At 40.0% G+C, this 27,210-nt stretch overlaps 1 protein-coding gene and 1 pseudogene across 3 annotated transcripts in view; one reads left to right on the top strand and one right to left on the bottom strand.

Annotated features, from left to right (window-relative positions):
* The window catches only part of ANKRD6 (ankyrin repeat domain 6), a 252,189-nt gene that overhangs the window by 102,156 nt on the left and 122,823 nt on the right, over positions 1–27,210 (bottom strand). Inside the window, exon 1 of one of the 3 annotated variants that reach the window (XM_077162411.1) lies at positions 2,948–3,100. The exons of the other annotated variants lie outside the window; for them this stretch is intronic. The gene's annotated coding sequence lies outside the window, so the exon portion shown is untranslated. Of the gene's footprint in view, positions 1–2,947; positions 3,101–27,210 lie in introns of those variants that run through there. 3 annotated transcript variants of the gene reach the window in all.
* LOC143683349 (serine/threonine-protein kinase RIO3 pseudogene) lies at positions 13,587–15,031 on the top strand (annotated as a pseudogene).

Raw genomic sequence — 27,210 nt, 5'->3', positions numbered from 1 at the left:
ATTCTGGCTACTACTTTGTGGAGAGGCTGAACTACCCTGGGGAAACAAGCTACTAGTAGAATGATAAGACAAAGCTTATTTTTAATATATAACACTGATAATAATTTATCCAAAAGTGGTCACCACCGGAAAACTGCTGGTGGGCAAGCGTGGGTAGGACAGAAATGAATGTGACTCACTCCTTACTTTGAAAAAACTCACCATCTGGCCACTGATAAGCCACAATCAGGGGCCTAAGGCCAGGCGCCAGAGGGGAAGTGTAAACTGAGTCCACTGGAAATGCAAAGTAGGGAGGGATTAATTTTCTCAAAGCTTCCTGGGCATTCACCTTCTGAGAATACCTAGTCCTGGTCCCACAGGTAGGACCTGCAACAATACTGTCAAGGAGGAAAGAAGAGCCCTGATTCTGTCCACTGAGCCTGGTGTCCTCAAGGGCTATTTGCAAAAGACAGAAAATGCAGAAACAGCACCGCTTTAGCAAGTCCATGGCTCACTGTGCACAGCCCACCACTGCAAAGGAACTTTTTGCTTATCTCTCAAGCCATTTCAAAAACAGTCTTCTTTTCTGAACCTGACACTTACTGAATCTTCGAAAGAGGTATAGAGGCTGGTACAGTGGAAGTTGAGTGACATCTGGATATTATTCAGGAAACCTGTGTTTTACCCTACCGTCAAAATGTAAAAATCGCTTTACAACAGATGTAAAAATAATATAGAGGAATGGGGACTCGTATCTTTGAGTGAAGAAGCGACAGACAGAAGCTTGTGGTGGAGTGACATCCACTTTCTACATGGGATAACAACTTGTGGACTGACCAGCACTACAAGGACATTAGAGACTCCAAAGTAGAGCTGAGTCCTCCCACTTCTTAGCCACAGGACCACAGACATCCTCAAAATCCAGGCCAGGTGTCATTCCCACTGAGCCTTCTGCAGCCCCACCTTTATCTAGACAACATGGTTACTCCTTTCACTGCTCTCCTACAGTTCTCTTTAGGCTCCCCACACACTGCATTGCTGTGACTTAATAAAGGACTGGTCTCTTGGTTAGACTGAACTTCTTAAGTGCAGAAACCTGGTTTTGGGCATTTTTTATCCAGTACCTAGCATGATACCTTATAGTAGCCTACAGTATCTGTTAAATGGAAGATAAAGAAACTAAAGATGAATTATTTTCTCTAATCATTAGTTAGTCTTCAGATGCCTGTGGATCCCATGAGAAACAGAGGAGGTGTCAACCTAGCCAGTAAACCTTCTCCTCTCCCCTCAGATGAAGTAGGCTATGGCTGTGAACCCCTGGAAAAGAAAGCAGAAGGAGGGTGTGGTTCTTCTCCTCTCTCCCTTCTTCCCAGAAGTAGACTGAATGTGCCACAGCTACTTGAGAACTTTCTTCTCACTACCTCAACCCTTGTTGGGTTAAGTCACAGATGTAAAAAAACAAACCCCAAACAAGCAACAATAAAATCAATACCCTCCGTGAATCCATCTTAACTCTCATCTGTTGCTTAAATCTGCTTTTATCTGGCTTCTTTCACCCTACTCGCAGCCCCCCATTTTCCCACTGAAACTGGTTCTGTTGATAACCTAATTGCCCAATGCAGGGGTAACTTTTCAGTTCTTACTTTACATGATTTCTGTCGCATTAGGACCTGTTACCTCCTCTATCACCAAACTTCCTCCTCCCTTGCTTTCTGTGACCTACTCTCCTCAGTCTCCTATCATCCTTGGAGTATTCCTTTCTCTCATTCAAAGGCTCTTCTTTCACTAACCCCTCACATTTTGAGAGTTATGGAGGATTCTGGAGGGTCGAGGTGACCAATAGGCTCCTGAATACTGTGTAATATCAGGGAATTAAGGGAAGAGAAGCCCCCTTCAACGATATGAACACTTTGTGGGGGTTATGAGTTTTTGAGAGACACAAGTTTCTGATTAAAATTATTTTTGATCTTTGGAGTGTGCTTTTTTCAACAACTACATATAAACAGTGGACCACATGGGACTGGAGTTCTTAAGGGTTAACCTTGTTTTAAATGTCATCTTTCCTCTCAAACTCTGAAGTTTCTCAGGCAGGGGCTATGTCTCCATCCCTCTCTGCAAACCCACTGGGAGCTTGGAGCTGGACATAAGGCATGTGACCAAAGAATGCTTGTTGAATGCATACACATATCTGAGCTTGTCCAGCTGGATTACAGACTCCCAGGGAGCAAGTACTGCTCCTATTCTTCAGGTATCCAAATAAATTAAGGAAGGCTGCAGTGGGCCGAATGGTAGCACCCCCAAAAGTATGCCCATATCCTAATTCCTGGAGTCTGTGAGTATTACCTTATACAGCAAAAGGTCAGATTAAGTCAAGGAGTTTCAGAGGAGGCATGTGTCCTGGATTACCCAGGTGGGCCCCAAATGCAATCACACATTGGAGAGCGGCAGAAGGAGTTCTGAGACAGAAGAAGAGGCAAAGACTAGAAGAGATGCAGAGACTGGAGTGATGTGGCCACAGTCTAAGGAATGCCTGGAACCACCAGAAGCTAGAAGCCAGGAACTGATTTTCCCCTAGAGCCTCCAGAGGCAGGAGCCCATGCCAACACCTTGATTTCAGACTTCCAGCCTCCAGAATTGTCAGAGAATAAACGTCTGTTGTTTTAAGCCACCTAGTTTGCAATTTGTTACAGCAGCCACAAGAAATAATACAAATGCTTTACAACATAGGGATGCTCAATAACTATCAGTTACTTCTCTGAGTCACATAATCACAGGCTTGCCTCCTTTTTTTAAAAAGCAAGCTTCATCTCTAGAGCCATTTTAGGTTTTTAGAAAAAAGGCACAGAAAGTACAGTTCCCATATATCCCCTCATCTCCGCACAGTTCCCCTATTATTAACATCTTGCATTAGTGTGGTTCAGTAGTCACAGTTGATGAACTAACACTGAGACGTTTTTAGTAACTATACCTTAGGGTTCACTTTTGTGGGTACAGTTGAATGGGTTTTGACAAATGCGTCATATCACGTATCCACCAGCGCAGTATCATACAGAAGAGTTTCACTCTCCTAAACTGTGCTTCCTTTTTAAAGTCACTCACACATGCCTTTATGACCAAGAGCCAGGACTGTCACAATGTCACTTCAGATTTGTATGCACTTGGGGGTCTCTTACAACTGACCTCACTACAACAGTCAGGTTCCGGGAGCCAAGGGTAGTTCTAATGGCTACGTATTGCTATCAGAGGCCCTTCAGGAAGGGGAGAGGATGGGAGGGAAGCACTAGATGACAATGTGATGCCAGAAGGAGAAGGGGCTCGTGCCAGCGCTAACTCCCCTCACTGGTGTGTCTCTAGCTGCCAGTCGCCTCTGATGAACTAAAATAGAGCAGTGCTTGGGTGTCAGCTTCCAATTCTTCCCTACAGCATGAAAAAAACCATATATCTGTTCTGCTGGCCAGGAACTAAGTGTCTGGATGGACTCCTGCACACGTCATCCTAAATATGACAAAGGTAAATATAGGATTAGCATGAGTGCTCAGAAGCAAACAACTTTGATCTACCATTGTAATTTGGTTTTCAGCAGGATTTCTTCCTTAGGGGTCTTATGTCTGCCTATTATTTATTTTCATTCCATATGTTCTACTCCTTTGTTGACAAGGTAGATAAAAGGAGCATCAGACACAGGTTTTCACAGTCACACAGTCACATTGTGAAAGCTATATCATTATTCAGTCATCCTCAAGAAACATGGCTACTGGAACACAGCTCTATATTTTCAGGCAGTTCCCTCCAGCCTCTCCATTACATCTTGAATAACAAGATGATATCTACTTGATGCATAAGAATAACCTCCAGGATAACCTCTCGACTCTGTTTGGAATCTCTCAGCCATTGACACTTTGTCTCATTTCATTCTTTCCTAGTCAAGTCAGCAAACCTAACATTCCTCGGGGAGACGTGCTGTGCACAGATTTCTTCTGCTCATAAATGTCTGCCATGTGATCTTTTGGAAATGGGTTCTAACTTGCCTGGACCTTGTTTTTTTTTTAGGGGTCCAATTTACTGAATAAATTCACTCCTGAAGTATTTCATAACACAATACGTATCTGATACTAGAAATTTCAGATACTATGAGGCATGCTCCTCCTCCCCACCCCCATTTCCCCTAACTCCACGACTTTCTCTAATAACGCTCTAAAACCTGCAATTAACAGCAAGCCTGTCCAGGTTAGATCTGATTTTAGGCTGACAATGTCCATCACCTACAAGAGGAGATAGGCAGTGGCCTGGACACCCTGGGCACGGCATGGATGCTTTCCATGCCACTGTTTGCAGAAGGCTAACCCGGTCTCCTGCCTCAATTCTCTCCCAAGGTTGGCTGAGGCAGGAGTGGGGAGGGGCAAGGGGAAGAGCAGGGTTATTTTCAACACTCCACCCACAGAGAAGGTTATGTGACTTCTAACTTCTTCAAACTATCATGTCCTCATCTATAAAATGGTATAGTAATGGCAGTTACTGACTTTCTAAGATAGCTAAGAGGACTGCTCTGAGGAAATGGGTGAAAAACATGTAGCATGGAGCCTGGCTCAGAGAAGCAGCCAGGAAACATTAGATGTGTATGTGTGCATGCAGGACGTCAATGGGAGGCTACATTTTCCAAACAGATTTTCCAATACTTTCCGGCATTTAGTCCTTCCTACATCTCTTACACCATCACATCTTCTTTATAGCTCCCACGGGCTTCCCTAGGGAGAGGTGAGTCTCTTGGTCTTACTCAGCCAGCAAATAGCATGCCACAGTACTTAGCTTTGGTATAGCGCTTAACTGGGATCAAATGTCCCTACGGAGGTAGCAGAGTAGGATTTCCACAATATCTAGTCGCCAGCAGTCAGAGGCTTTGTGGTTCTCTCATATTCAGGTCCTCACCCAGAGGTCATCAGACACGTGTACACACAGCAGTTATGACGATGTGCTTTTGGACAGCACCACCATTCGCACTTTTGCTAACCTGGGGGAATTCTCACGGCCGAGGTAAACGGGAAGGCCCTGCCTCTAAATCTGTTCACCCTCACATTTGGCCTCTCCTGAACCCTTGTTTACTAGCTAAGTCTTTCCTCCAAATTGGATTGGTTCATTTTTTAAATTTCAGTCCTAGATTAACCCAGAAGCAAGTTTGCTTCATTAACTTCTTTAGCCGATAATTATATCACATGACAAACATACCAAATTATCACCCACAGTTGTCCATTACCCAAAACTCTGCTACAGTGAAACAAGGAAAAGAAGTTCCTAAAATGAATGCAGCAAGAAGTGAAATGACACTGACCTTGAATGACTTATCATATGCTTAGAATTAGCCCTAGGGACATTCATTCCCAAGAGTTTTAAATAATTTTAAGTCATCTCTCTCAGAATTTTCTCATTATTATCATAGTCAAATTATTTCCACAATGAACTATGTTTAATTAGTTGACTTCAAGAGAAGGAGAAAGGGTCAATCTGAGAAATTATAAAACATAAGACCCTTCTGCCTTCTGTGAAAGAGGCCCAGGTTAACCCTGTGCCCTCTCTGTTTTCTCACAGCAAGAGACAGCTTTCTCTTCTGCAAAGGCCAAGTCTGGATTCACTATGGTAGATGGTGGAGCTTTCCCTCCTGGGCTTAGCTCTTCTCTGTTCTCGGGAGTCTGACACCCACACCCTGTTCTGGGTGGACATTTCAGTCCTGACAGCCCTTTCCTCAGGGGACGTGCCCAAAGCCCTTCATAAGGACGACGCTGCACATTCTCTCCCTTCAGACAGGTCCCCTCTTGGATTATAATTTCTATCTAGCCCAATGTCAAAACAAAGCGCATGTAATGGGAAGAAGGTGACAGAGAAAAAGGAAAGGGGGAAGGCAGATAAGGAACAAGAAGAAGGATGGCATGAGAGGGCAGTGAGCCCACCAGTAAGATGCAGCTCCTGATAAAAAGATGGGAGGGGGCACTCCAACTCAATCCCTCTTAATGCCCAGTTCTTCGCAAATTCCATCTGTATTAGACAGGGTTCTCCATAGAAATTGAACCAACAGGATACATATATGTATATGTAAACATTAAGAGATTTATTACAGGAATTGGTTCACACAACCTTGAGGACTGGCAGGTCTGAATTCCATAGGGCAGACCACAAGTTGAAAATTCTGTTAAGATTGAGCTCCCCAGGAGAAGGGGCTTAGCTGAAGCAGAGAAGGAAATTCTTTCTCACTTCTGAAATCATCAGTTCTTGCTTTAAGGTCTCCAATTTACTGGTTGAGGAGATTCCTCTCATTGCCAAAGACAATCTCCTTTATTGATTTATAATGTAGTCAGCCATGAGGATCATGGTGAATCAACTGACTAATGACATAAAATTCATCCACGAAATACCCTCATAGTAACAATCAGGCCAGTGCTTGCTTGACCAAACAACTGGACACCATAAACTAACCAAAATGGCATTTGAAATTAACCATCATACCATCCCTGCACAAACTAGAAGTATTCCACCGACCCAGTCTCTGTTCATTAGCTGTTAATTGAATAACTGAAGGGATTCTCTAACATAATGTTTATATTAATTTTCATAGTCTATATCAGTTAACATTTTATTTTAAAATTAATACCAGAGGTAGGGGAAACCTGAAATGATTATGTATATGTATGTGTATTTTTAAAAGAATGAATATATAAACTTAAGATTAAAATCACAAGTGCATAAATCACATGCAGCATTTGAACTCTTACAAACATTACATACCTGTGTAACTAGCACCTTGATCATAAAAAGAAATTACCATATCTCTGAAGCCCCTCTCAAGTCCCTCTTTAATAAAGAGACACCACTGCCCTCACATCACAGATACGTTTTGCTTGTTTTTCAACTTTATATGAATGGAATCATATAGTATGTATTCTCTTCTGCCTGGTTTCTTTTATTTAACATTTTATTTATAAGATTCATCTATATTATTGCATTTAGTTGTAGTTCTTTCATTCTGCTATTACATTATATGAATATTCCACAATTTACTTATCTAGTCTTCTGGGTACTTTCTTTCCTGTATATTAAAAATAGTACCGAGCAGCTAGAAGGAAAAATATGAGAGGATTATATGGTAACCCATGACAAATGCTGGGATCTGTGCTGTGACTACTTGCTGAAGAGTGCTTTGAAAACTATTGCCTTTTTATTTCTTTGCTTTGTATATATGTTATACTACAAAATAAAAAGAAGTTTAAAAAATACTGCTATAAAAATCGATACACTCATGTCTTTCAGTGAACTAACATTTACACAGGTATACCTAGGAATGGAAATTTTGGGTCATGGAGTACACATATGTAGAGTCATCTGAGCAGATGTTTCCATGCATCTCTGAAACATTCATACGTCTCACATGTGAATGGATACAGACTATGTAAACTGTAGAAGGCATGAGAGAGTCTCAGAGGGCAAGAATGCCGGGCTGGAGTTTCTATTACTCGCCTCTGAGAAGTAGCTTAGGTTTTCGAAAAGTTGGGTAAGAATAAGCCTTTAACTGGAGTTTGCTTATTCTTGTCGTTGTGAGCAAGCATGCTGCAGAAGAACAATCACTGCCTGAATATCATTAACTGGAAAATGACTGACAGAAAGGGCTGGCTCACGACAGCCACAGCAGAAGCAAATTACTCCTTCCACTGCCCCACATTGAATGCTCACTTGTTGGAAAAGAGAGAACACCAAGAACAGCACCTTATTTAGCTCATGACCTGTTTTTATCAAATTAGGCATGAAGAACACTTGAATACATTCCAATGGTGGGTCATGATAACAGAAATGGAAACAGCTATTTGCTATGTAAATATGGGTCTTCTAGCCCACACATCGGGACTCTGTTTAATAACACTAAGTTAGAACAACACTGCTTGCCACTGGATAATCTTATCAAAATAATTACACAGCTCCAGAGGACAAGCCCCCTCTTTCACAGCTCAGGAAACCAGCCTCTTTATAATGTAATAGTCTTCTAAAATATTGCCTTAGAAACTATGTTATTAATCATCATACTTGAGATGAGGATGTCAACAGCTTTCAAGTAAAAATCAAGTTAAATCATAGTTACCATGTGACCCAGCAATTCCTTAGGATATACCCAAGCCAACTGAAAACAAGCACACAAAAACATGTCACAAGTGTTTACAGCAACGTTATTCATAGTAATCAAAAAATGGAAACACCCCATAGTTGCTAAATGGATCATAAAAATGTGGCATGTCCATACAGCGGACTATATTATTCCATCATAGAAGGAATGAAGTACTGATATAGGCTACAACATGGGTGAACCTTGAAAACATTGTGGTAAGCAAAAGAAGCCAGACACAAAAGACCACATATTGTATGATTTCATTTATACAAAATGTCCAGAACAGGCAAATCCATAGAGACAGAAAGCAGATTAGTGGTTGCAAGGGGCAGCAGGGAGGGAGGAATGGGGAGAGACAGCTATTTAATAGGTACAGTGTTTCTTTCTAGAATGATAAAAATGTTCTGGAATTAGTGGTGATGGTTGCACAGCTTTGTGAATACACTAAAAGCCACTGACTTGTACACTTTTAAAGGGTGAATTTTATGGGAAATTTCTCTCTCTTTAAAAAAATGTCCAGTTAATATCAGTGCTAGGCACTGAAATTAGACAGACCTGGGCTGGATTCCAATCTGCTGCATGCCACGGGCAAGGCACTTAGGCCCTCTGAGCCTCAATTTTCTCTTCTGTAAAGGGCTAAGAAAAGAATTATCTGATACAGCTACTGTGAGCATTAAACAAGGTAATAAAGCATTTTGGCAAGGTAATGGCACATAGTAAATGCCCAATAAAATAGTGTTAATGTTAAAGTCACTGAAATAATTGGAACTGTCTCTCAGCCAACACAGATTTTGACATTCCTGGAACACAGAATCATCAATGATTTGTATCAGACCCCTAAGGGATATAATTTTCTATATAATATTAAATAAGAGGTTAAAATGATGAGGCTTTCTGTTCAGTCAAAGGGGGAAAATTCTACTATTAAGGAGGAACTAGCAACACCTTGAGATTGAATTGGCTGGAGAATTGCTGGGTAGGTTACTACCCTCCAACACCTTCACAGGCTTGGGAATAAGACATCACGCTGCCAACTTCTTCATCCCGCTCCTTCATCCTCGGATATGGGCAAAGGCATCACCACGCGGGACTGTAGGCCACAGAAAGAGAGGGGAGTCCCATCACCACACTTCTGAAAACGCTCAGCAGTGGCTGGTTCCCATCAGAGTTGGTAGAGAGAGGTGACAATGGTGGTTTCCCACCTCCAAGACCCAACTACTCCAGATCAACCATTGACCCCTTCAACTGCCTCAACTTGTTATTGCAACATATTACATGTAATGCCCAAATGACAAGCTATAATAAGATCTTTCTAGGTGTCACTCTTAGCAATGTCAACAGCGCCCCACCCATCAGAAGTTTTCTTAAAAGTAGTACTTTGGGGAAATCAGTACAACATTTATCTTATAATTACCCATGAATGACGAAAGGCTGATTGCTGGGGATATTTTTCTTCATAGTCCTTGGAGTTGCTTCATCTTGATGAATGCCAATCACAGTGAGACAAAAAAATCAAATATTATAATGATTCTACTACTTATATGATATACCTAGATTAAGCAAATTCTTAAAAGACAGTAAATAGATTAGAGGTTATTAGAGGCTGGGGGAAGGGGAGTTATTGCTTTAAGGGAATAGATTTTCTATTTGGGATGATGGAAAAGTTTTGTGAATGTAATTCATATCACTGAATTTTGTACAGGAAGGTGGTTAAAATGGGAAATTTTGTGTTATCTGTATGTTAAAACAAAAAATATTTTTAAAAATCAGACAGCCAACATTTTAGAGTCAGAAAATTTTAGGCTCACATTCAAGCTCCGTTCCTTACTACTTGTATTACTGTGGAGAAGCTACTTTACTTTTCTTGAGTATCAGCTCCTTCTTTTGTAAACTAGGCATGCTAGCTGCTTTGTAGGGTGGTTATAAAAATTAAATAAGATAGTGTAATTAGAATATTTAGTTTGGACGTCAGTTTTTAGTTAATGGCCGGTAAATGGACACACATTTTATTCTAGTTCAATATTGCTTTCTTCAAAATTTAATTCATCTTTTGGGACTCGCAATGCTGCAGAAACAACACCTGGTCTCCTGTGAATGTATCCTTCATTTCTGAAAATTCTGGGTTTAAAGTGAAATGCTTTTCTGACCTTATGTCATATAAAACCTTGTGAAAAACTCCTGTTTTGGATATTTCTTGTACAGAACATTAAGTCTTTTTACTCCATCTCCTTAGTCACTGCTATTGCAACTAGTAGAACTACAAACCAGTGGGCCTACAAAGCACATCACCCAAGGCCCCTCCCCGGGCCTCTCACTTTCTGTCCTAGTGTTTCTCTGACATCATGGAGTGGAACTTCTTCAGGAAACCTCTTGGTACAACCCAGAGATGTGGGAAGTTAACTCCCTGAGAGCTGCAGAAAGGCTCATTTGGTGTTCAAGTCCCAAAATCATGACTTCCAATTTCCTCTGACCTTTCTGGGCCAATAACTCACCCTTCAGACCCTTCTTGCCATAGAACAGCAGCCTCTTCTTGCCTGAACACCCTGCAAAGCCCTTACTTGAGGTGGGTGCCTCACTTGGGGATGCTTCTCTTCCTCAAATTTTTTTTCCCCAGGTGATAATTAGGGTCAGATCTCAGCATAGCTTTATGCTTTGGGGTGAAGGACTTTCAGGACCCACTAATATGTTCTGGGGAGGCACATCTGTGTGGGCAAAGAGTGATGGGGTGAATTAAGGCCACATCAGTGAGACTCTGTCTACACCGGAGCACTGTACTGTGGCCACTGGTTCAATTTCCCAGCACTGATGCCTGGGCGTCAGATACTGGACAGCTCACAGAAGCCTGGGCACACAATGGCCTACAGTAAATTAAATGGAAATGTTGGAACTGCCTTGGCAGAAGATAGAGGAAGAGGTCAAATGGTTCAAAGGTGGGCATGTGAGAATGGATTTATTCTGAGAGACCAGCGCAGTTCATCTGACCAGGATCACAGGAGGGCCAGGAGGTCACATCCTTCACTCAAGGGTTAAGCGCACTAGTGAGGGGTACTGCATCACTGAGGTTCAGTGGTGGCTGTTCTCTGCTGACTGAAGTTGGCAGTAGGCGATGCTGCAGTGCTATTGGGCTCTTTCAAATCAACGGGGATGATAGGATTCCAGACTGGCAGAGGCCTGGCGCTGACAATTAACCATCAGAAGCTAGTTGGGCATAGATACAATAATTGACAGCGAGACCAGGATGGCAATTATTGTGCCTTGAAAATCCGGAATTTATGGTCAACCATTGACAAGATGGGTAGACAACTCACTAAGTTATTATTTGACTTGTATAAAAAGAAAGAGAGAGAGCTAGAGAGCAGAAGGCTGACATCAGCTGCTGAAGTTACAGACTTAGAGTCCATTGGCTGAGAAGAAGCTAGGTCTCCTTGAGGAAGGACCTGCAATATTACCACACAGGTATACATGATAAAGATTTCACAGATCCTTCTAGGATAACTGGCAGTGGGTAAAACAGAATGCCAGATCTTCCAAGGACTGTTAGATATAGGGTCTGAGCTGACCAATACTAAAGAACCTGAAATGCTATACGGAGTCCAGGTGACAAATGGAGTCATGGCCACGTCTGTGGGTCGAATTGGTCACAGAACTACCTTGTGGTTATCTTCCCACTCCCCAAGTATGTAATTCAGACAGATACACTCAGAAGCTAGTAGAACTATCACAATGGTTTTCTGGAATACGGAAGAGTCAGGACACTCTCTCCATAAAAAAGGAAGACCTGAAGATGGTATTCTTTGTCGCATCTGTAAAGCAAAGCATGGTACCTTGTCCCTAAAATAATAGTTTGGCAGCCACCACCAATAAAAAGTGGTATATTTTTCTTTAAAGATGCTATGAAGGGACAGTCATACCACTTCTGCCTTTTGTTAAGTCTGAAGTTCCTTGGATTTACATGGTATTTGGTAACCTAAACTCTGTCCAATAGCAGGTAAAGCAGAAGGTTGAATATAAATACCATAAAACACAAAACAACAAACTTTTGGCAATTGAAAATAAGCAGTTAAAATTTACTCACTTATTCTACAACTAATTGTTGTTATATGCTTTGAAATTTATTGCTTTTTTGTATATATGTTAGTTTTTACAAAAAAGAAAAAAGCCAATTGTGATGATAAATACAAAAAAAAAAAAAAAACCACAACTGACTATATATGTGTAGATCTATTTATGAATTCCCTTTTGAATAAAGGCTGTTCTGTTCCCAAAAAAGTTACTCATTTAGACAAATAAAATCCCCACTCTCCCACAAAGTTACATTCTTTTTAATGGCCAGAAATAGAAGTTATGGAAGTTAGTTTTACAAATAGGAAGGAAAAAATGCCACCAGTTTGTGAAATGTAAATTCAAAGGCTATAATTAGGAATAACATCAAGCCAATTTTTGCCTTTAAAGAGTAGGTTGTGGAGTGAGCTGGCTTAACACTGAATTACTTATACGGATGAGCTTAAATTATTTCAAGTGTCAAGGCCAACGTACTCACAGAGGCAGGAAAATTCTTGAGGTGAGAGAACCATGTTCTACTCTTATTTATTCCTTATTTGCCTTCCCAGTACCTTGCAAAGAGTAAATATTCCTTAAATAGTTAGTGAGGGGGCGGGCCACAGTGGCTCAGCGGGCAGAGTTCTCACTGGCCCTGCCAGAGACCCGGGTTCAATTTCCGGTGCCTGCCCATGCACAGTGAGGGCCATTTCTCTATGACAAGAGACCTCTAGAGAAGTGGTACCAACATTTTCAAGTATAAGAACTTTTGAAAATGTCCAGAAGATTTAGTGTCCTATCCTATCCATGTCTTTAATGCCTCTGGGTGATGAAACAGTTGAAGTTTCTCTTTATAGAAATATTTTATAGTAGAGAAGTATAGAGGCAAGTGAAAAGGAAATAAATGAATTAGAATATCACTACTGTGCATTGTCTAATGAATGAATAGATATAGACAATGGTTGTAGTGGGTAACAACATTACAAAAAGATAAACAAGTAGCAATCAGATACGCACATACCGCCCGAAAGAAGTACACAACACCAGCTGTGAAGACCTGTTCACCCCACCCACAAAAAGAGCCTCCCTCTGATCAAGCTTCTAGGAGATTTAACTACCAATTTACAGGAAATACAAGGGTCAGAGGAATGCATTAAATGACACTTCAGAGATGCAACAAGCAAAATCCACACTTCACAAACTATTTGCAGCAAAGAACCAGGTTTTTAAAATTTCTAACCTGTCATGGTTTTAAATATAACAACAACACATTAGTAGGGATGCGGCAGCCACTGTCACCATCTGCCACCTCAGATCCGACACCAGCAGCCCGAGCCCCTGCCCTGCCGCCTGTCTCCTCCTAGGCAGACTCTGCTTCCCGGTCCTGCCACTCTGTGCCCTGTTCTTGGGGCTGGTTCTTCCCCCCATGGATCTAGTCGGAGTGGCATCTCCTGAGCCCAGGCCCACAGTGGCCTGGGGATCTAGCAAGTGCCCCCTCCAAACATAGCATCTTGTTCTTAGGCTGATGTAATAGTGACCAGATGGCTAAAGAACTGTAATTAGAAGAAGCAGCTGCTGCTTCTCCTGAAGTTGCTGTGCTGAAGGACCATTTATTACTGGGGAAAACATTGACACCTCCAGCGACCTAAGGCTGGCTCAGATGCTACAGATGGAATTTGACAGAGAATATGATACACAGCTTAGGCATGAAGAAAAAAAAATTCAATGGAGATAGCAAATTTTCCATTTCCTTTGAAAATTTTCAAAAAGTGCATCCTTATGAAAACAGGGATAGCTCTGAAGATAAGGTTGACTGGCAGGATACTCATGATGATCCGTACATACCAGCAAAGCAGGTTCCTACTCCCAAAAAGGGTTTTATCGGAAAAGGAAAAGACATTACCACCAAACATGATGAAGGAGTATGTGGGAGAAAGAATACAGCAAGAATGGAAAATTTTGCACCTGGAGATGGAATTGAAATGGATTTAAAACTATCAAACCTTTCCAGTGCTTTAAAACAACATACCTGCCTATTCAGGAGAAGGTCGAAGTGCCCGCCGCCGTGAGAAAGAGGAGCATTCTACTGCAGAAAAAGCAGTTGATCCTAAGACCCATTTACTTATGTATAAAATGATCAACTCTGGAATGTTGGAGACATTCACTGGCTATATTAGTACAGGAAACCAGTCTGTTGTCTTTCATTCATACGGAGGAAGAAAGGAGGGTGCAAAGGAAGACAGTAAAGTTATACCTATAGAATGTGCCATCAAGGTATTTATAACAACTCTTAATTAGTTTAAGAACCATGACAATTATACTAAAGATGATTTCAGGTTTAAAGATCGCTTCAGCAAATTAAATCCACATAAGAACATCCACAAGCAGGCAGAAAAAGAAATGCACAAAAATTCACAAGAATGCAGAGCTGGAATTCCTTGCCCAACAGTTGTATTACTCAAGAAACACATTTTATTTATGTCATTTATTGGCCATGAGCAAGTTCTAGCCCCTAAATTGAAAGAAATAAAACTCAGTAGTGAAGAAATGAAAGAAGCTTAATATTAAACTCTTCATATATGATTGACTGACGTCAGGCAGTCTGTAGAATCAACCCAACCCCACGGCCTGGAATTCTTATTCCGAGACTGTAGAAATGTCTCAGTTTTTCCAGAAAGGAGGAGTAAAGGAAGCCCATGGTGAAAGAGAACTCTTTGAAGCTTTAACATCTCAGTAGATAATGATGTTGATTTCTTAGCTGAAACAGAAGCTTTGGAGGAAATGAAGGAAGAAAATGTTCAGAAGAATGGAAGACAAGCTGCTTCGTTTTCGAAAGATGAGGGGCACCTACCAGTACTGTATGATGGATAACACCTGTCCCCACTGCCTTCACGTGTTAACAGAGGGGAGACTGTTGGCTGCCAATGGCAAATGAAGTTTAATGGGTGACATGAAATACCAAAAAAAGGAAGTTTGAAGACTGTCCAATGGTGCTTCTGTGTTTCCTTTTTTTCATTTTCCTTGAAACCCATGTGCCAGATGTGTGGAATTTTTAGCTCGGTATTGAGAAGAGAATGTCACTACCTTTCACCTTACGCACAGAATAATACAGTTCTTTAAAAATATAGGTTATCTGGCTAAAATAGACTTGATTTTACATAATTTATAGCATAAAGTGTTTTGGTGACAATTTTTCAAACTTAGGTAACATTTCCACATGTGGGAGGAAGGACAGATGTGTTTATGAGAAAGGATTTTTTATTACAAGTTATTTGCTTTTTTTTACCTCCCTGTTTTGCGATGCAGCTCTTTTCAAATATTTTGTTGGCCTAAGTTAGCCCTTCTCAGTTCTTTTTCCTGACAAAATTTCCTCTCTTTTAGTGGGTTTTATAAAAGGAAATTTGATTTCAGAATGGCTGACAGAAATAGATTTAAGCAATGTTGTATTGGTACATCATGTAAATGAACTGAATTCTGCTTTTTTCATACTTAAATCCAAGGAAAGGCATCATGAACTTCTGAAAGAGATAAATATGTAAGAACTTCTTAACTAACCAAATTTTTTTTTCTTCAGCTTTCAACTTTTCTACGTTTATGTAAAATGGTTAGGATATAACTCATGACGTAGGTGCTCTACATTTATAATGAAAATGTAACTTTCTGGAAGGACAGAATATAAGACTTAACCATGTTTGATAGATCTTAATGAAATCAAAGGAATAAAATTCAGTTTACATTTACTCAGACTATATATTTATTGATTTTTGAGAGAAATATGGCAAGTTGATAAAAAATATTAAATAAGTAAACTAGGAAAAATCTATACAAAGCAACTCGGGCACCAAATTAACCAAGTAATTTGAACTATCTGATCTCATTTTTAATAATTTCAGGACTGGCTAGACTCGACTTCTAAGAAAAAAGCGAGCACTACACTTTTCCCACTAGCTTTGTTAGGACTGAACCACACTAGTTAGTCACTAACCACAATGCCCTGATTATTCCTATTACTCAAATCAGATTGGAACCACTAAAACCAAAGCTTTCTGTCTGATAATGGGAAGCAAAAACCTAACCAACATTTAAATTTGAAAGCTTCTCCTCTGACATTATTTTAAAATGCCAAATATGTTTTTTTCCTAGAAAAATATTTATTGTTGTTTCTGTTGTAAGCTTTTAACGTCATTTCAGAGACGTGTGATTTGAGAGAGATATTGATTACATTTCTGAAATGTTTACTACTCTGAAACAAAGACTAGATGACAGGCGATTATTGGCTTTACAGAAATTTCAGAGAACTATCTCAGTTTTAAACCATTAATATTTAAAATTTTGTTTTGTTTTATAACATTCTGTTTGACAGAGCAGCAAGTCCTTGATGTATGGTATTCTTGCTTTTTTCCTGATTTTCTTTTTTTGAGGGGATGGGCAGGCTGTGGGAATCTAACCGTATCTCCTGCATGGCAGGCAAGAATTCTGCCACTGAGTCACCTTTGCACTTTTTTTATGATTTTTTTTTTCTTTTTTTATACATGGGCAAGCACCAGGAATCGAACCCAGGTCCTCTGGCATTCTAGGCAAGCATTCTTGCCTGCTGAGCCACCGTGGCCCGCCCCGAACATGATTTTTAAATAATTAAAAATTAAGAGATCATTAGAATGCTCAGTTTCCATACAGGAGACCCGGGTTCAATTCCTGGACCATTCACCCAACCCACCAAAAAAGAAAAAAACTAAAGAGCTTAAAAAAAATACATTAGTAGAAAAAAAGAAATGAAAACCTAAATACAAGCTCCATTTCTTAAATTCAGAGATGCAAAAGACATAATAGTACATTCCAATATATAAAATTGGAACAGAACACAGGAAAAAATAAAATAATTAGAAAAGTTGTATTATTCATTGAAAGTGTGTCTATAGGTAATTAATAGAGAATAGCTATTATCCTCACAACTTTTATTACTGTGCAAAAAATTTATGAAGGAAGTAGCAATTCCTCACATTAAATGTTTGTACACACACTTTGAAAGAATACTGTGTATAGCATTAGAGTTTTTAATGTGGCAAATAAGCTTCTAGCCTATTAACTAATGGGGAAAGAATTAAGATTATTAAAATACCAAAGGTATCAAATTCACATTTTTAAAAAGTTGGAAATAAACTGGCTTTCTAGGATATTAGGAGTTCCTACATTTGACAGAATTTCCTCCTTGATAACTATTGGGCTATGGCATGATATAACTATTGTTTTTAAAAAGCTTTCACTTTGCAATAGAAAGAATAATCTCCAATTTAACAAATGAGCCTTTAAGTAAATTCAAAATTTTTACTATATCACTAAGCCTATTGTTAAATTCAGTTGACATTTTTTTCTTAGCAAACATTGTTGTAAAGGAAGCAGTATGCTGATTTACATTCTGGCATAAGCTTCTTCATCTTCATAATTATTCTAGAATGTTTTCTGACCACTACATCTGCAGTATATTCAGAATTTAAATCCAAACCACATTTGCTGATAACGCTCATGTAATTGGATGTTGCAGCAATGTCAAACTGCTATAATAGTTTCTAAATGCTTACCCTCAATTTCTGTGCTTGTCACAAACCAGCACCGGTCTGCAAACCACACTTCGAGAAGCACTGCTCTACAAGACGAATGACCCAATTTCTTCAACAAAAAAAACTGCAGGGCGTGGTGGGAAGAGATGGATGGAGTAGAAACCTAAAGACTAAGAGATCTAAGAGATTATCAGCCAATTGCTACATATGACCTTCTTTGGATCCCAATTAAAACCACTTAAAATGTTATGTGACTCTTAAAGAAATGTGAATAATTACTGGGTGCTGGATTATAATAAGGAGTGACTATGTTTTATTAAAAGTCTGCTTTTAGAGATACAAGCTGCAATATTCCAGATGAAATGACATGCTGCCTGGGACTTGCTACAAAGGAACCTGAAATCGGGGGAAGAGGGAATAGATGAAACAAGACTGACAATGTTTCGATAACTGTTGAAGCTGAGAGGATTGGTACATAGGGTTCGTTATGCTATTCTTTCTCCTTTCGTATATGTAGATACAAAAGTTTTTAAATGATTGAGAAAAATCTCAAATGCTACCGTGAATAAATGGTATCGTATTACTGATTTACATGCATTTGAGGAAAGCATACATATCATGTACAAATTATTCAGACTATAAACAATGGTGATTCTCAGGAGATCCACAACTCTGAATTGCTTACGGTCTTGACCTGGGGCTCAATTTAGGATAATTCCCAATCTTTTAAAACCCAAGTCCTTACACTGTTTTCTGGGTATTACGCCCAGATTTTGTTGCGTTTTTTTAAATTACTCGATATCACAGAAATATACATCTAAAATATGCTTTTAAAAACTCACTGTTAAAAACCTAAAATTGTGGAATTGTAACCCATACCAAACTCTGAAACCTGTTCTACAAGTAAATGTTGCAATGTACCTTGAAATGTATTGCTTTTTGGTATATATATTGTTTTTCACAAAAAAGAAGAAAAGGGAAGGAAGAGTATAATAGAGAAGAAAGGATTTAACAAATGAATATGACTGCTGAATCAATATATTGATATTTCTTTCGGTCTCCAGTGTCTTGGAGCAGCTAGAATTAAAAATGAAAAATTGTAGAACTGTAACCCATACCAAACTTTAAAATCTGTTGTATAACCACTTGTTTAAAATGTATTGCTTTCTTGTATATGTGTTATTTTTCACAATTAAAAAAATTTGCTGTTTATCCCTCTTAAACACACACACACACACACTCACTCTTCCACTGCATCCCCCTCCCTACTGAAAATCACAATTCCTAGATTCTCAGATTCTAACTTATTCAAACCAGAATAAGTTACTCAGAAACAGTCTCTCTGAACTCCACTCATTTCTACCCAAAAATGAGAAACACCAGCTTCTCACGTGCCCTTTCTCCTCAATGCCTATCCCCCATCAGTCCTTGCTTCCCAGGAAACTGGTACCCTCCCCTTCAAACACCAATAATTATTCTCTTAAAAGAACTTTAGATTTGGAGCCTAATAAATTTAGCTCTCACAGACCGTGTCTCTCATATCTAAATCACTTGGGTATTTGTACTGCCTTTTAGTCATTCCCTTTTTTATGATGCAGATATAAATCGTTTGACAAAGAAATTAAACTTTTCATGGTCTAGTCAGCCCCTCAGAGCAGACTAAGCTCATCTGCCAACCAATACCTAACTACAAGCACTCTGGTCATCATGTTTAGTCATTACTGGATTTACTCAGCACCTGAATCGATCATGGATTTTGGCTGAAGAAGCATCACTGGCTATTAGTATTTGAAAAAATCAGTGTCGTGGCCTCTAAAACCTTCTGGAAGTGCTTTTTTCCTGAGGAGAAAACATAAAGTGATACTTTCACATCTGTAGCCTTATACCCTGCAATGGGGCTTTTCAAAAACCTCACAAGGTCAGCCTTATGCCCATTTTAGAAATTATTTTTAATTTGATTGCACAAGTAATACATGCATTATTCCCACTGGGAAACAAAATTCAAATGTTTAGACAAAGCAAATTTCCCCTTGACCACTTCTCTCCTTCCTGATTCTCTTCAAGTAGGAAACCATATTCAGTTTATTATCGCCCCTCCCAGACTATTTCTGCACATTCACACACACACACACACACACACACACACAGTATAATATTGGCAGAGACCATGTATTTGTGCCTGTTTGTATATAAGTGTGTATATTTAATCATAAGTATCACATTTTATATATGTTTGTGATTTTTTTTTTCACTTGGCAATCTTTATTAGTCAATACTTCATTCTTTTTTAACTACTCCATAGTAATCTATGGAATACTATCGTTTATTTACTGTTTACTGATAATCATTCAGGTTGCTTCTAATTTTTTTTCTGTCGCTAAGTACATTGCAATGAACAAATGCCTGTTTATTCCCATCATACACATTTTCATTTGGGTACACAAGGGCAAAAAAAAAAAAGCAACAGGCTTGCCCAAGTTTGCAGTGTGACCTAAAGAACAAAGAACACCCACCAGCCTGCTGGCTTGCTTTTCAAGGTGCTCGCTACATAATATGAGAACATTCATTTGTTTGTTTGATCAGTTATGATGTCTTACAGTAGGCAAAAAAAAAAAAAGTATATATATGGGGTGGGGGGGAAGAGATGGGGAGGCCTGAAGGGGAAGCCTTTGAGACAACTCCCACTAGATCAGCTACAATCCTTTAAAAATCCCCAGACTTGTCTTTCTCTGCACACCAGGACTGCAGAGGACAATTACGCAGCATTTCATGAGCACATTCCACAACTCTTAAGACTGAGTGGTGCAGCTTCAGGAGTCAAGTTCACAGCAGCACCTACTTTCTTCGCAACAGCACTTCTATTTCCAAGGATGTAGCTTTCATGCTGCTTTACAGAGAAAAGGCAGCTGGGGAAATGCAAAGGTGCAATAGCAGCCTTGCCCAGAAGCTGAAAAGAATCCCATAACAAGCGATGGTAGAAGGGATAACAAGATCTAACATATATAAAGCTCTTTTGCTTACACCCAGGTATGTGGTAAGGGCCTCACTTAATCCTCTTGACAACCTAAATGGCTAGCCCTATTGTTACCCACATTTCATAGATGAGGAAATTAAACCAGATAGAAGTTAGACCACTAATTGGGTCCCAAGACTTGGAAAAGCAATTGTGCTGAGTTACCAATGAGGCTGAGAATTTTGATTCCCTGAGCCCCTTTACACTACAACTCCCTCCTGCAGGAAACCAGTCTTTCTCTACATAATAGCCTTTCAGTGGCCTCATCCAAGGCTGCAGCTTCACAACAGGACCCTCCTCAGGACCCAGCCAGGGCACAGCTGGTAAATGGTAGCCAGGGTATGGGGTGTGAATGGAGTCTAATTCCATATGAGCCTGCCTCTCTGGCTTCCAAAAGGAGTCGACTGCCTATGTTAGGCCAAGTCTGAGGCCTAGTTTGATGGTATTCTTTCAGATAAAATTCATTTTGACTTAAATTTGCTCTACCTACAGTCTGTGGAACACGGCCCTACATTGCTGGTTCACTGCAGAGCTTGCTGCCAATGGGGAAAGTCCCATTACTTGTGTGGCCAGGTGCAGGGCAGGAGTTCAGCCAAACAGCTATATATACATCCACATTCTGCATTTATCTCTAAAACCAAAAGCAAAAATGCAGATTTTTGCATTGATCTTTCCACTATGTTTGTCTGCGTGTGTGTATTTTAAACTATTATTCCTTTTATTTTCAGTTCAGAAGCTGTCAAAATACAGTGGCTGAGGAAACAGGCAGTCCATAGCAGTAGAGTTTTACAAACCAGGTTATTTTTCCAAGAGGGGTTGACTCTTAAAATTTTACCCTATTTTATACTATAGGCATTTGGGTTTAGTCTTTGAACAAACAATGAAAGCCAAAGGTTTACATTTGAGGTACACTTCTTCCCATCTCCTAAGTCAGAAAGCTTCTAGACATCACAGAGGAACTCAAATATTATCACTTACATTAAAATAAAGTTAATCATGAGAAACTTTTAAATAAACATTCAGTTTTAGAGAACCTGATTAAGGCAGTGATTGGGGAACCCTACTCTTGTTTAAGACTTGCAATGCCTTCTCTTTTCCCTCAAGAAGCTATATGATCTACTTAGCTGAACTGGGAGTTCAAAGATAGTCCTGCTAATGGTTGGCTAGGTTGTTGCAAAGGCTTCCATTTCCACCTGCCAGGTGTGTAACACCATCTTACAAAGTCAAGGAGGAGGTTTGGGAATGGGGAGCTTTCCTCAGGCATTAACTCCCTAGGTTTATGATGCTTTGGATAGGGCCAAACTGACTAGCCACCCCTCTCCCCCAACTTTGTGTACTCCAGCTCTGTTTTCTGCACATCAGTCAATACCATCTGAAATTATCTTGACATTGTATTATTACTTGCATATTGCTTGCCTCCCCTCACCCCTTATTCCTATGGGAGCTCCAAGAAAGTACAGTCCTAGTCCATGTTCACACACTGTAACCCTGAGCCCTGGAACAGTCAGCACTTAATAAATATTTGTTGAATGAATGAATGAATCAGTTGGATGTGAGATGTAGTATCAGGAACATGAAAACAGGATCTGAAGAGTGTTCTAAACAATCCATAAAGTGCTATCAAATTTGGCTGGCTAGGAGAAAAAAATGGGCCAGAAATCTCATTCCTCCCCAGACTTACAAGAGGGATGCAAGTTATTTATTTATTTATTTTTCCCATACCTCTTTTTAAGTACAGAAAGAACTTTCCTATAAAACAGGTTTTCAACTTTAAAAAAAATTCTTTTGGCAAAGAAAACACTGTAGGGCTATAGACTTCACACCCAACAGGATCATAAATAAATCGAAAAGCTTTGTACTACCCACAGTTCATCTCTCCTTTGACTGTCAGGAGGTATTCATTAGGGAGGCAACATGATATCAACTCACTGGTTATGGATAAATGCTTCAAGTCAACCATAAAATTGTCTAATTGTCTTTGAAAATTAAACTCTTTTATAGCAGATCCACATTTGGCTGCCTTAATATTGTGACTTAGCAGAGGGAAAAGAAAGACATGCCTCATTATCTGGGGAATTAATTCTTCTAGGGTATAAGTTTATAATTTAACAATGAAACAGACATTTAGCAAAAAAGAACCCAATATTCTGGGGGTGCAGATGCATTCTCAAGTCACCTTGGAGAGACACATCATTTGGCCTCAAAAATTCATGTATATACTGGATTTCAGAAACTCAAATCTATTTATCACCAAATTATATATTTGATTTTGATAGCAAATTTTCTGACAGAGGAGTGTATATTTAGTAACCATAGTATACCTAGCAGCATCACCACTGTAAATGACCGTCAAGTGGGATTTTTCTGGTTGCCCCAGAAAATGCAGCTAACACCCAAAGTTAAGGAAAAAAGAGGAGAGGAGCTTTGAATAGAAATGAGATTGAAGTTTTTAAACTGAACAAGCTTGAGTCTTACAAAACAAAATAAGACTGCTTGAATATCCTAACGTGGCTGAAGAATTAATAAATCTGACCCAAATATCATTAAGGCATCAGAAAAAATATCTGAGATGACATGGAGATGCTCTTCACCAGTTGGATCTTAGGAACAAGGAATAACCTCAATTCTAATCAAGATCTTTTTCTTCTTGTCCATTCTTATTTGCCTTCATAAAGTTTGAATGATGTCTTTGAATGTCTGTGCAACAAATTATACCCATAAGACACAATACAGGCAAACAACTGATTTCCAGGACCACGGGATTCATTAGCAGAGGTATTGGGAGGCACTGTAGGGCAAGGGAAAGCGTACTTCCACTGTGCCTCAGCTTCTTCATCTGTAAAATGGGAATAATAGTGTTGTACTAACGCTATGGCTGTATAACAAATTACCCTAAAACAGAGTAACTTAAATCATCAGGCATTTATTATGTCACAGTTTCTAAGGGCTAAGAATCTGGGACAGCCTAGCTGGGTGGTACTGGCTCAGGGTCTCTCACGAAGTTGCAGCCAAGCCATTGGGGCTGCACTCATCTCAAGGCTCTACAAGGTGGGGGGGTGAGGGGGGCTAGAGAATGTGCTTCTAGGTCAGTTACATGGTTGCTGGCAGGCTGTTCCTCGCTGGCTTGTTCCTTGCCAGCTATTGGCCAGACTTTAGTTCCTCACCACATGTGCCTCTCCATAAGGCTGCTCGTACCATAACAGCTGGCTCCCCCAGAACAAGTTAGCTCAGAGAGAATGAATATATCCAACAGAGCTCTCTTTTTATAATCTAATCTTAGAAATGACATGTGATCATTTCCACCATGTGTTATTCGCACACAGACAAACTGTGGTCCAGTATGGGAAGAACCACACTGTATGAATACCACGGTGGGGAGCCTCTGAGGGCCACCTATCTCATTAGGTTGCTGTAAACTGTCAAAGATAAAGAATAGTGCCTGACCCATGGTAAGTGCTGTAGGTGCTAGCTGTTATACTTATTATTTTATTTGAAGTCCTTCTAGAGGACTAGTGACATGATCTTGGGCAAGTCCCTAACCTCTCTGTACCTCATTTTCCTCATCTATAAAAATGAAAATAATATTTATTTTGCAGAGTTGTACCTATACATGTAAAAACTTATTGGGAATTATGCCTAAGAGTCACCCCAAAAGAACCTCTTTTGTTGCTCAGATGCAGCCTCTCTCTCCAAGCCAACCTGGCAGTTGAACTTACTGCCCTCCCACTTCATGGGACATGACTCCCAGGGGTGTCAATTTTCCTGGCAACATGGGACAGAACTCTTGGGATGAGCCAGGATCTACCATCACAAGACTGAGAAAGCCTTCCTGATCAAAAGGGGACAGAGTAATGAGACAAAGTTTCAGTGGCTGAGAGATTTGAAACAGAGTCAAGAGGTTATCCTGGAGGTTATTCTAATATATTATACAGATATCCTGTTTTAGTTTATGGTACATTAGAGTGACTGGAAGGAAGTACCTGAAACTGCTGAACTGTGTTCCAGTAGCTTTGATTCTTGAAGAAGAGTGTATAACTATATAGCTTTGTGATCATTTGATTGTGAAAACCTCGTGTCTGCTGCTCCCTTTATACAGAGTATGGGCAGATGAGTGGAAAACTAAATAGATAAATAATGGGGGATAGGGGTAAAAAAAAAAAAAGTGGATAGATTGAAATACTAGTGTCAATGAGATGGAGGGGTAAGGGGTATGGGACATATGAGTTTTTAATTTGTATTTCTTTTTCTGGAGTGATGCAAATGTTCTAAAAATGATCATGGTGATGAATACACAACCACGTGATGATACTGTGAGCCACTCATTGTACACCATGTATGGACTGTATGCCTGTAAAGATTATTGAATAAAAATATTTTTTAAAAACCTATTGGGGTGCATGGGGGTTCAGTGGTAGACTGTATGCAGGAGACCCAGGCACAACTCCCAGCCCATGCACCCAAAGGAAACAAACAAACAAACCTATTATCTGTAAGATTTCAGATTCATTCATTCAGTCATGATCTTTCAAAATCCAGTAAGAGCTAGGCATAGAATAGCAAAACAGACATGCTTAAAGTCATGGCACTTAAAGTCTAAAGGGGAAGGCCAACGCTACAAAGTCATTACACATATGTTACAATATATATTATGAAATGGGAAGGTTAATGTGCTTTGGTGACATATGTCCAAGGGAACTAACCTAGTCTGGGAGAGGTTCTCTTTGAGGAAGTGGAATTTCAGCTGACACATGCAAGATGAATAAGATGGAAACGCATTCTAGGTGGAGTAAAGAGTATGTGCAGAGGGCCAGAGTCTAGAATGAATACAGCACTGGCAAAGCAAAAAGGGGCCAATATGGCCAGATGACAAAAAACAGAGAAGGAGTGAGAAGACAGGAGGTGGTATTGTTGCCTAAAAGTCCAATCATGCTAGCGGGTAAGTCCTGAGGTTAAGGAAGGGGAATGGGGAAATGTCGCCTGCTGGGAGGACACATCCCAGGACCAGATCTGTGATCTTTCAGTATGCTCTTTCAGACTTGTGATCTTCTGCATTTGTGATCTTCTGCATGTGCTGCAGCATGAACACTGGTGGACGGGGCAACAGTGGAGCCAGGGCAGACAGATGTGGTTGCTGCTGCACAGCTTGGACAGAAACTGTCAGAGGCTTGGATTTGAGTGGTGCAAATGGGAAGGGGGGAAGTGGAAGGATCCACGAACTATCAAGAGATTTTATCTACATGTTTGGATATTAACATCTTTTCTCTTAGATACTCTCTCACGTAGATAAAGTATTCTGTAATTCTCCTCCAGGGGAAGTACTTGCCAGTAACATGGATTCACTGGTTCTTCAGCTTTGAACATATTTATTTGCCCTATCTTCCATTCTGTTGACTTTTCTGCTTTCCTCAGCCTAATAGTGACAAAACTGTGAAAACAGAAGCTAAGAGAACAGATAGGAACTTTGGCTGAATTCCCAAAGGCAAATAGCCTACCGAGCCACCTCTCCTTTCCACAAATACACAGCTTTCTAGGGCACATAAAAACAATGATTTATCAGTATCCCTAACTTACAACTCCTACAGCAAACTGAGGATAATAATGCCTCCTGTGGATCGCATGATTGCATTTTGTATACATGGGACAGTTTTGGTAAAAACTAACCAAAGTCTTTTAAACCCCAGACTAACAAACGTAGAAGTTAAATAAATAGACGTGTTCTTCAAAGCAAGTGAGGAAACTCTCCATCCTCCAAAAGGTAAGACTTTCAGAAACAGTTATCCATTACTCTTGGAGCATTTTCAAAGCAAGTCTTCCTGGCCCAGCATACTGCATTCTTTATCTGTTTCTTCAAACAGAGACTTCTTGCTGCCTTGAGTAGTCCCTGATGTTGTCTGGGAACTTGCACAAAATGAAGACCCCTAATGATCTGTCTCTCTGCAACTAAAACAAGGCTACTTAATTCTCTGTTTGCAGTGTTTTTACTCACATAAAGCTATGACAGAATCAAGCTAAACAAAAAGTGAGTCCCAACAACCATTAATTCCTCCCTTCCTTTACTGATAATAAGAAAGTTTAAGATGCTTTACCCATGACCAGTTCAGGAAATGGGAAAGACGGTAGAAAGTTCCCTGTGGAATCTGAACTGCTGTTTAATGGACAGGCTCCCACTAGACCCTCTCTCCAGCTGTGGACAGGGCTGCAATTTGAGGAAGCCACATCTCAGAGCAAATACTTCCTCTTCCCCGCACCAGACTACGGCGGGCTAACAGCTGCTGTTACTCTCTCTTTCTTGGGGATTCACAGGTGAAAGGGTCTTGGGTCAAGGCTGAGAGGAGGGCGTGGGAGGCCCACAACTCCCATCTCCTCTATTAATACATATTTAACCATCGTGGCCCTCTGGATGTCATTACCAGAGCTTATGGGATAAACAGGATGGGGCAAACCATTTGAAACTGAGTACAATGCATGCTCAGACACAC

Source organism: Tamandua tetradactyla, chromosome 5 (assembly GCF_023851605.1).
Source record: "Tamandua tetradactyla isolate mTamTet1 chromosome 5, mTamTet1.pri, whole genome shotgun sequence".
Taxonomy (NCBI): domain Eukaryota; kingdom Metazoa; phylum Chordata; class Mammalia; order Pilosa; family Myrmecophagidae; genus Tamandua; species Tamandua tetradactyla.
Note: the sequence above shows the minus strand (reverse complement) of the source record. Positions and strands in the feature narration are given on the sequence as shown.